The 11380-nt window shown below is 33.1% G+C and overlaps 1 pseudogene; it reads left to right on the top strand.

Annotated features, from left to right (window-relative positions):
• The first annotated feature begins 4836 nt into the window (after positions 1–4836).
• Positions 4837–7149, top strand: LOC140878206 (uncharacterized; annotated as a pseudogene).
• The last annotated feature ends 4231 nt before the right edge of the window (positions 7150–11380 follow it).

Genomic DNA, 11380 nt, shown 5'->3' with positions numbered 1-11380 from the left:
TTGATCGAGCGAGTCATCAGTTCCTGGGATTTACAACAAGAGCAGATTTAATCTGTTGGAGTCCATAATCAAGTCATAGCTTGAAGAGGTAAAATATTAATTGTTATTATTATTTTACTTGCATAATTTAATCGTTAGGATTTGATACCCATGATATGGAATCGTTCCATATAAAAAAATTTTAAACTTTTGCTGCACCGGATATCACATCTTTGATCCGAGAACGCATGTTCCAACACTTGAATGGTGCAGATGGTTTAGCAGTTTTCATTTCAAAAGCTTTGGTAGCACGGCTGAAGAGTCCAAGAGGCGAATTCATTGCATGACACGACAGTTCAGATGCTCTAATGTATTTAAAGCAAAAAGATTTACCTATGTTTATTTATGTCTTATTGTCAATATTATACGTACGATGTTTAAAAATAATGATTTAATTATTTTCATTGTTAGTCTTTTAATGATGAGTTTTGAGGATTTCAAATGTTTAGTCTTTTAAATGTTCATTTCGGTTTGATAATTGTTAAGTGAGTTCCTAGATTATTTTAAATGTATTTGATGTAATAATTTGTTTATAGTAACTCACATTCCCTTATTCCATTTAAATATTAGTAGTAGGTTTTGACGTATCGTACCTTAGATGGACTTAAATGTAGGGTTGCATCCGTGTTTCATTTTTTATTTTGTTTATTTACTCAGGCGATGCACTCCCTGCATAGTTTAAAAAGTTTAAAAAAAATTTTCTCATTTGTTTCTGCAACTCTTTTATTAAATATTAAAAATACGGGACGTCACATATATGATCCACCATACCCACAATTGGAAGATAATGTGTGGTTTAACCCAATTATTCCAACATTCAGCCATGTTATTATTCACGACACCCCAAAGTTTTCCACAAAACAAAGCATTCGCCCAACTTTTAGGTTCTGAATTACAAATAAACTTTCTTGCAAGAGGCATGGATTCTGAGATATTGTTAATTTTTTTGTATAAACTCCTAATGATAAGCGGCGTATGTAACCTTTTTAAACACAGAAGATCAATGCTTCTTGTTGTGTATTGGATAAATTCGCATAACCTACAATAACAACAAAATAAATGCATTATTACATCGAAATAAAAAAAATAACAAAATTCTGGAAATTCATATTACAAATAATTACTAACCTGCTTCATAAAATTATTCACCAAGTGCCTCAAACAATAAGTGTAACACTCCAAAATTAGCCTAACCAATTTTAAAAGAGATTAAGAATTATAACCAGAGGTTATGAGATCCGAGGGTTGAATTGATTTTTGATAAGAGACTGAATTGTAATTTTTGAAAAATTCAGGGACCAAAATACAATTTGACTACTTTACTTAATATAAATAGGTGATTAGGCGTGTGACTAAGAATTCTCCCTTTCCATCTTCTTCTCCATCTTGCCCAACTCCATTAACACCTCTCCCAAGCTTTTAGATTTCAGTTTCTGCTCGATCCGTCCGATGGAATTTCAATCTGAAGGTGTATTTGCAATCATAGATTAGAGAGCTTCGTTATACCGTAAGTTTTTCTTTGATCGGCTTTTTGTCAATTTTTGGATGCCGTTAAAATTGGTTGAAATTCGGATATAACGTGCTTGAGCTAGCATAGATCATATATCCGAAATCGGATCGGAAAAAGAATGTCGTTCATAATTGTTATGAATTTTTAGGCATAAATTCAAAAATGGTATTTTGGGATTTGTTGGAATTTGATGGAATGAGATGAATTATTGTTATTTTGAGTTGTTTAGATTTATAGATTGTTTTCTGTGATTTCGGATAGTCGAATTTATAGCCGTTATGCAGTCAGTTTGAGTTTTTGGGGATTTTAGAAGTTGGAATTAAGCTTTTAAATTGATTTGAATTGGATTGTTTGATATTGAATTCTTTATATCTCCGTATAGAGCTGACTGAGGGATGTTGGATTCAGAGTTCGTAGAATTCAAAGCTCGAAGAATTGATCGAGGTTTGGTATCGAGGTTACCTTATTCGTTGTTTTGAATCGAATGATTTCTGATTGAATCTTTTACCATTGTAGTTTGATCAGATTGGGAAGCTTCATCAAATTGAAGAAAAGGTAAAAGCCGACATTGAATCAAATAGGGACGAATACTCGAATTCAGATTGATTCTCGAGTCACTAAACCACATACTTGCATGTTTAGTTGAATTAATTTTATTATATGTTGAATGTATTACGATTTTCATATGCATTCATCTTGAGCCGAATTACTTGAATCTCATCGAATTAGACGTTTGGAGACTATACTTGAGAGGCATTGGTCGATGATTTATTCCAATGGTCGAGAATAAAATAACTCCTTATAGTGCTCCTAAGTCTAGAGGAAGCAAGATATATCGCATTTACCTTGATCAGGAGAGTCGGTGGGTGTTGGTGATGTCTTGGCCTCGAGATCCCAACCGACGAATCAAAAAACAAAACTCCCTTTGATCATCCGATTTAGATGATCTTGAAACCCGATGACATGCATTGCATTTTATTACATTTCAAAATGAGTTATTGATTTCATGTTATTGATATACTACGTGAAATTGCATGTCTAGTGGTTGATAAATCATGTTTTGATATATTATTTGTTATTGCCTGTTTGTCTCTTTTACTGAGAATATTATTCTCACTGGATTTATCCGGTTGTTGTCTTGTCTTTGTATGTGTGCTTGGCATCAGGTGGGACATGATCAAGTCAAAGGCAGCATGGCTAGATCGGGTTGTGATTGATAGAAGTGAGGCTTTGGAATAGGATTCGAATAGCATGATAAACTCGTTATGTTTTGAAGCATTCTTAGGACTTGAACTTTATTTGAAGTATGTTGTATCAATATTGGAGTTTTGAGGTTTGTATGATGTTGTGAATGTATTTTATACCCCGACATGTCGTGTAATGGCTTAGATGTTGGATTAGGAGTTTTGAGCCTGTATTTTAATTTTGAGGCAGAGCAGGTCTTGCTCGAACGCCACTTCCTACGGTCGAGCGAGAGAAACTTGGGAAAATTATTTTTGAGCAGAAATCGGCTTGCTCGAGCGTGCCTTTCCTGCACTCGAGCGAGGCCCTGTTTTTACAAATGGACAGAACTTTGCTCGCTCGAGCGCGGGTTCCGTGCGCTCGAGTGAGGCACTGTTCACGAAAAGAATTTTTTTTTTATTATTTTCAATCTTGGATCTTGTATGCTTATTGATTGGATTATTTCTTAATTAGATGACTAGAATCGAGGTCTTACAATAAGCACGGTGACTACCAGGAAATAATAAATGAACAACCTTGATGATACTAGAATGTCTATCAGAGAAGTAGGTGAAATTTTCGAACTCCCTGATATGTTGTGAAAGTAAAAGACTTCTCAAATTTAAAAAAAAAATAATTCTCAGTTAAAATCATTCTCGGCATCCACTACAGAATATGTCAATGTAAAAATATCATCATTATCATCCTTTCTCACAACAAGTACGATGCTACCTTTATACTTGTTTTTATATGAGTGTCATCCAAAAAAATCATTGGTCTACAACCATTGGAAAAATTACTGGCACATACATTGAAACAAATGAATAAACGTTTAAATTTATTAGTTAAAGCATCAATCTCGTACTCTGCCACACTAGGATTTGTTTCTCGAACATTACGACAATACCATCAATTTATCGTAACAATCAATTTTGGTACCATAGATATCATGCATAGCTAATTCCTTGACCTTCAAAACCTTGTGGTACTATAATTCTACTCCATAATCCCTATGTTTATCTTTCAACAATGAAGATGGATGATAAGATGGTTCTGCCCTTATTTTTTCTTTCATCAAAATTACAACCAAAGTTGCATCAGCTCTTGGATGTTCTCAGGGCCGGTCCTTTCTTGAGGCTAAAGAGTCAATGGACTCGGGCCCAAAATTTCAATTTTTTTTAGGGCCCGTTTTTTTGGGTTTATATAAGTATATATTAATAATAAATATAAGTCTATGATTATGAAAAAGACTTTAAAATTCAATCCACCGGCCCATTTATAATTCTTTCACATTGAACAAATAACAATTCCGAGAAAGTAAGCTCATTTTACGAAATAAAGGGAAAAGTTGTTTTCTGCTTTTCGTTTCTCCGAGAAAATCACTTCTCTGCTTTGGTGGGTTTAATCTTTAAGCTTTTCATCACGTAGAAAAATTTCATCAAATAACTAAATCTACGCCACAGCCACATGTCAGTAATTACTAATTAGTGAATATGAAATATTTTTTTGTTTTAGATTTGGGAAAACCGTGAGCCCTAATTTGATATCATTATTTATTTGTTTTGATTTTTAATATTATTAAATTATTGTTTGTTGGGCTAATTTTATTGACTTGTTAAACAAATTTCTTAAATTAAAGTGTTGACATTTATTCTAGATTATATAATTGGGTTGTGTTGATTAATCCTTCTCAAATAATCACTAATCAGATTGCTCATTTTGCTTTGAATTGTGCCATCGAATTTATATTATCTTTTCAACTATGATTGCAATTTTATAGCCATTACATTGTTATTTGTGAATTGGTTAAGTGAAAAAAAATTATATTTTGTTTCATTGTTTTTTTGTTAGGCAAATTCATATATCATGCCTCCCAAGTACATGTCGGGATACCAAAAAAGAAAAAGAAAGTTGAGGATAGAATCATTAATTCAAAGTCAAGCCGGAGATATCGGTAAGTATTCACTCCTAGTATTGCAGAGAGTAAAAATGTGGCTGAAAATTTGGTGCATGAAGAAGAATGTATTGAATTAAATGATGAGGAGGAAGTGCTTGAATCTGTCAATATGGATGAAATGGGCAACAATGAGGGGGTTCTTGAAAATTCCAATATAGAAGAATCCAATTTTTCTGAGAAAAATGATGAGAAAGTTCAACATGAAATTTTAAGTCAAATGACATGTTTTGATGATCCAGAAAAGTGGGATAGTATTGATCAAAAAATGATAGACTTTTTAGTAGAGAGGGGTCCAAAGAGAGATGCTCGTACTTTGTTTCCAAAAGATAGTACTAATAGACATTTTAATATATTGCATTATAAAAGAATTTTGTCAAACGGGGAGGAAAATGATAGAAGATGGTTGTTGTATTCAAATTATGTGGACAAAATCTTTTGTTTTTGTTGTAAATTGTTCAAAAAAACAAAAGAACAAGATTGGTATCCAATTAGCTAATGAAGGATACAACGACTGGCATAATTTAAGTTGTTGTCTTATAGCCCATGAAGCGAGTAAGGAGCATATGAAGTGTATGACTGATTGGATTGAACTGGAATGAAGGTTACAAAAGAATCAAACAATTGATGCAAAAGCACAGGTACATTTGAACAAAGAAAAAGAACACTGGAAACTTGTGCTGCACAGGATAATTGCCATAGTGCAAACATTGGCGAAAAATGAATTGGCATTTCGAGGAAGTTGTGAGAAACTTTATGTTGAAAATAATGGCCTCTTTTTGCAGATGGTTGAAATGATTGCTGAGTTTGATCCGATAATGAAAGAGCATCTCCGACGTATCAAAGACCATGAAACCTATACTACATATATTGGTTAAAAAATTCAGAATGAATTGATACAAATGATGGCAGATGAAGTAAGAAAGAAATTACTTGAAAAAGTCAAAAAGGCAAAATACGTTTCAATCATCTTAGATTGTACTCCAGATATTAGTCATAAGGAGCAAATGTCTCTTGTCATACGATGTTTGGATGAGTCGGAAAATTCAACAAAAGTGAAAGAATATTGGATAGAATTTATAGAGGTGGATGACACGACTGGGCTTGGGCTTTTTATGCATCTTAAGGATTCTTTGATCAATCTTGGGCTTGATATTGATGATATACGAGGTCAAGGGTACGACAATGGATCTAACATGAAAGGAAAACACAAAGGTGCACAAAAAAGGCTTCTTGAAATAAATCCCAGAGCCTTTTATACTCCATGTGGTTGTCATAGCCTTAATTTGGCATTATGTGATATTGCGAACTGTTGTCCTCAAGCTATGTCATTTTTCGGAGTGATACAACGCATTTATACATTATTCTCCTCATCTACCAAGCAATGGAGAATTTTTAAAGATCATGTAAAGGGTTTGACAGTTAAGCCATTATCACAAACACGTTGGGAAAGTCATGTAGAGAGCGTGAAACCTATAAAAGAACAAATTGCTCAAATTAGAGATGCTTTGATTGATTTGACAAAAGAAACTGAAGATCCAAAAACAAAGAGTGAAGCAGAGACCTTGGCATTATATGAACTTGAGAAGTTTGAATTCTTACTTGGTGTTGTGATTTGGTATAAGTTGTTATTCGCAATAAACACTGTGAGTAAATTTCTTCAATCCGAAAATATGGATATTGATGTTGCTATCAAACTCTTACAAGGAATTTTGGTATTTCTTGAAGATTATAGAGAATCTGGTTTTGATAAGGCAATTGTTGAAGCTAAAGAAATGGCAAGTGTAATGGGTATTGAAGCTGTATTTCGAGAAAAATGAGTTGTCCGTAGAAAAAAATAATTTGATGAAAGTAGTAGTACTGAAGTAGCACTGTCAGCAGAGGAGTCGTTCAGAGTTAACTACTTTCTCTTCATAGTTGATCAAACTCGTTCGTCTATTGAGTCTCGATTTGAGCAGTTTAAAAAATATGAAGAAATATTTGATTTTCTATTCAAGGTAGAGAGACTACGACTTGCAGATGATGAAAGCTTGTTGATGTCTTGCAAAAATCTTGAAAGTTCTCTTAAACATAATGGTTGTTCTGATGTTAATGGAGATGATTTGTTTTCGGAGTTAACATTTTTGAAGTGTTCTTTGCCAGAAGAATCAACATCAGCCATTGATATATTAGATTATTTGAAAAGGATGGATGGTTGTTTTCCTAAGCAATCCTGTTAACTATACCAGTTACAGTGGCAAGCGCAGAAAGAAGTTTTTCAAAGTTGAAGCTCATCAAAACATTTTTACGATCTACTATGTCACAAGAAAAATTGAATGGGTTGGCTATGTTATCAATTGAAAAAAAAGTTATTGAACAACTTGATTATACTGATTTGATTAGTATTTTTGCCACCAAAACTGTAAGGCGAGTTGTGTTAAAGTGAACATTTTTAATATGTTTGGCATGTTTAGTTATAACAAAAATATTGCATTGTAATAAATATTGTATTTTCGTTTTGCCGATTTTACTTAAGAAATTTGTAATGAAGTATTATGAGTGTTCGTAGGGCCCTTTTTTAAGTTAGACTCAAGCCAAAAAAATTAATAGGACCGGCCCTGGATGTCCTCTGCCACATAATCTCTACATGTATGTTGTAAATTGCATTTTATGATACCAAATAGATTGTCTGCTTTATGTCTAGAGGAATAAATTCTCCATTTGCAATTTACTTCAGTACAAACAAAATTAATCTCTCTGCTATCATTTTTCTTATAACAAAATGAGCGTTGAGTTGCAACAGTATAATTTTTAGTGTACGTTCAAAATTCTGTAGTATCCTTAAATGTCTGCCCTTTCCCGGGAATGCAATGTAACCAAGATTCAAGTGAATTTTGTATGGGGGCTTTTTCAACCACATTATCACTTCTGGATTGTCTGTTATCTTCTTCAACCCTTATGAATTTCATATTCATAACTTCAGAATTCAACATACCACGACAAATATATTGTACGTATATAAAATTACTACTTTGAACTTAAAAATGTAGAAACAATTTCATACGCACCATCAAGATTGAAAATGAACTTAAATATGTACATAATTTTATATTGTGCAGTCATGTTTCATAAAGGACTAATCAACTAATATAGGGCTATAAAATTAATATTTTGAACTAAAAGATGTATAAATAATGTCATGTGCAAATTCATGCTTAACATGAGTTACAGAAGCACACCGATTAAAAAAAATCATAACATCACTAATAAGGTCATAGGGCAGAATAATCAAGAAACATATGTATTTTACCTCTCCATATTGAACCCTCTTTGAATCTGGTCTTTCAACTCAGCCCTCAATTCGATCACACTCAGCCTCATATACATGTGAAGATGAATCATATTACGAACATCATCGTTATCATTTAAGGTAACATACATCTTGTGCTACGGAGCTAGGTATTGTAATGACATAGACAAGAGATTTATTTCTTCATATTTGCCAGACAAAATCAAAAATATATCCTCCAAACTACATCCACTAAAAATTAAAATGACAAAAAGTTGACATTTGCACTTACAGGTACCTAATAACGCAAGGTTGGAAGAAAACTTATCTTTAGATTCCATTCTACCGACAATAGAGCTTTTCTTCAATTAATCAACAATGAAACCTGCTTCAAGCTTCTTTGATTCTTCGTAAAGTTCAACCGAGATTGTGTTCCAAACCTTGAACTCAACTAATTTCAATTTAGGGTTTCTTATCATCTGCTTTCTTGCCCAATTTTTCTGTGTTGATGAGAATTTTTGGATGGGGATGTCAAGGAAAATTGGGGATACTGTAAAATGAGTGGAAATCGACGGAAATGGGGTGACTCTCAAAATGGAAAAATTGATCGGGAAGAAGGTGACGGTGATGAGATTTAGGAGGGAGGAGGAAATTGTGATGTTGATAAAAGGGGAGATAGTATGGTATACAACCCTATTGTATAATGTATTTAGAGAATTTAATTTTTAATTTTTAATTTTTAATTTTTAATTTTTAATTTTTAATGTATGATATATTTAAGGTCTAAGAAGTTTAAAATAAGAGTCAATTGTGAATAAATCTCTAAACCCAAACCTAACTTTTTTATAAATCCCTACAATAAAAATTCTTTCTTAAAACTCCCTAGGACCACCAAACTTGGTCAAATCCAATGTTTAATTCTTGTACCCAATTTATGCATTTATGTACTCCATTTATGCAATGTTTGTGCTCAATTATGGTACTTGAATCATCCGCAAAAATGATATCAAAGCTTTAGGTTAAATATTCAGGCTTAATATTATTCGTTAACTCATATTTTTCTTTGTTGAGGAGAAGATTTTTTACAAAAGATGACTTCAAACGAAGGTTTGAATCAAGAGGATTTTATTTATATGAAATCCTATAAACAAGTTAATTTGTTCACAATAGATTACTTACGACAAAAAGATGATTTCTAACTCTCAATTTTTAGAAATTACCCCAGATTCCTCTAAACTCTCCGGAGATCTTAGAGAAATTCAAAAGACGGTACAATATTACAGCAATCAGCTGCATGAAATACCTCGGTAGATTGAAGGAATCCTTAAGAAACAAGAAGAAATTCTTGTAACCCTAAAGGATCTTCAAACTAAAATCACAAATCTAGAACAAACTTCAGGTACTAGAAAAAGAAATACAGGAGGAAGGTTACCACTCTCGTTTGATACCGAACCGTTGTTACATCAGAAAGGTAAAACCAAAATAGTTCAAAAACCTTTAACTGATGATGAAAGGATGATTAATCTTATAAAAGCAGTATCAGAGAAAAACACTATCTGATGACTACTTTAGAGAGATTAAATCTCGAGGATCTACAAGATCTCGCAGATTCTTTTGCGAATCTCAAAGTAGTAGATCTAAAAATGAACTCCCCTGGGGTGAACAACCCATAGGAAAACCCCCAATATATGTGGTTAAAACAAAAGAACCACATAGTGAGTTTCAGGTTGGAGAAAATTCACATCCAGCAGGAACCAGATCAAGAAGGAGTAAAATCTCATTCCATCAAACTCCTTACGGAAAAACTATTTTAGATCCAATACATCCTTACGGGGTTATGTTAAACCTTGATGTTTTGGACTTCAAAAACAGAGACGATCTTATAGATGATTGGACGTCAGCTATGAAAATTGCAGCAGGGACATTAGATCTCAATAAAGAAGGATTCATTAAACTTCTAGAAATGAGTCTAATGGAATCTGTCAAGATTGCTTGGGAGATGACTATGCTAGATACGAAGGAATCAATTTAGCAGGAGAATCCCTCAGCGAAATTGGAGAAAGAATGGTCACCCTATTTAAAGCACAATTCATAGGGGTAGACTATTTCAACAATCAAGATACAGAGAAAAAGAGAAGATATACTCAAGCTCTGTATAGCCTCGAGTTACATGATATCTGTTTAGTTGATGAATACATTATGTTATTCACTAAATACAGATGGAATTCAGGAGTCAAGGAAAATGTAGCTATTCAGCTATTTTTCGCAAAAATGCCAAGTCCCTGGAGAGAAATGTTGATTAAAGAATACGTTCTAGGTCATCTTGACACTTTGGCAAGACGCGCATCCTTTTTGAAAGGAAAATTGGCAGAATGGTGTCATATGGCAGCATTACAGAAGAACTACAAGAAAATAAGGGGTAACGTACACCTTTATGTTGTAAAGATAATGATCTTCCAACGATCATTGGAAACAGATCACAGAGATTTAAAAGGAAGAAATTCAGAAGTAATCCCTACAATAAAAGAATGAGAAGTTCTTGGAAACCAAGGACAATTTGGTCCAAACAAAAGGCCAGATCTTATAGGTCAGAAAAAAGAAGTGGACCTACAAGAACATCCCCAGTAACAAGCTCATCACAAAGCAGGGGAAGAACTGTAACACCCGGTATTTTTAATTACGTAAATCTGCCTGCATAATTAGGATATTTAATTATTTAAATTTATGATTTATGGGTTAAATAATTATGTGAATTATTTATGCATGATTTAATTTATTTTTAAGCATTTAACCCATAATTAGTAATTTTTATGATTTTTAGTATTTTAATTATTTGATCGCGTAGACGGGACCGTGGACGGACGAGATGACAACTTTCTAGCCAAATTATTTTATGAACCTTTTTAGAGCCCAAAAATATTATTTTGAGTTTTATTATCTCAAAATTTTAAGTATTTAATTTTATTTAATTTTAGGAGTCCATTTTATTCAAAATTAGCCAAAATATTGACTTTTTAGCATTTTTAAAATTCCCTTAATTTATAATTTCGGGATTTTATTTTTTTGTATCAAATTTAAATCTTTTAAGAGGAGTTTAAATTATATTATTTTGTATATTACTAACCTAATTAATTGTATTATCTATCTACCTAATTTAATTATTTTAAAAACCTAAAATTTCTACCCAACCCCATGCCAAGACCTATCAGCCGCCTCCCCACTATTCCTCATCCTCTTCAGCCTCCATTGCCACGCTCCAGCAGTTTCCAGCACCTCCATAGCCTCAATTCTTGTGGTTTTCAAGTCGAGTCATCATCCCATCGTCCCGGAACCGTCCCACGTTCGTGTTTTTCGTCGTTTATCGGTGCAAGGCATGATTCCTTCTATT

The sequence above is a fragment of the Henckelia pumila genome, chromosome 2 (assembly GCF_033568475.1).
Source record: "Henckelia pumila isolate YLH828 chromosome 2, ASM3356847v2, whole genome shotgun sequence".
Taxonomy (NCBI): domain Eukaryota; kingdom Viridiplantae; phylum Streptophyta; class Magnoliopsida; order Lamiales; family Gesneriaceae; genus Henckelia; species Henckelia pumila.
Note: the sequence above shows the minus strand (reverse complement) of the source record. Positions and strands in the feature narration are given on the sequence as shown.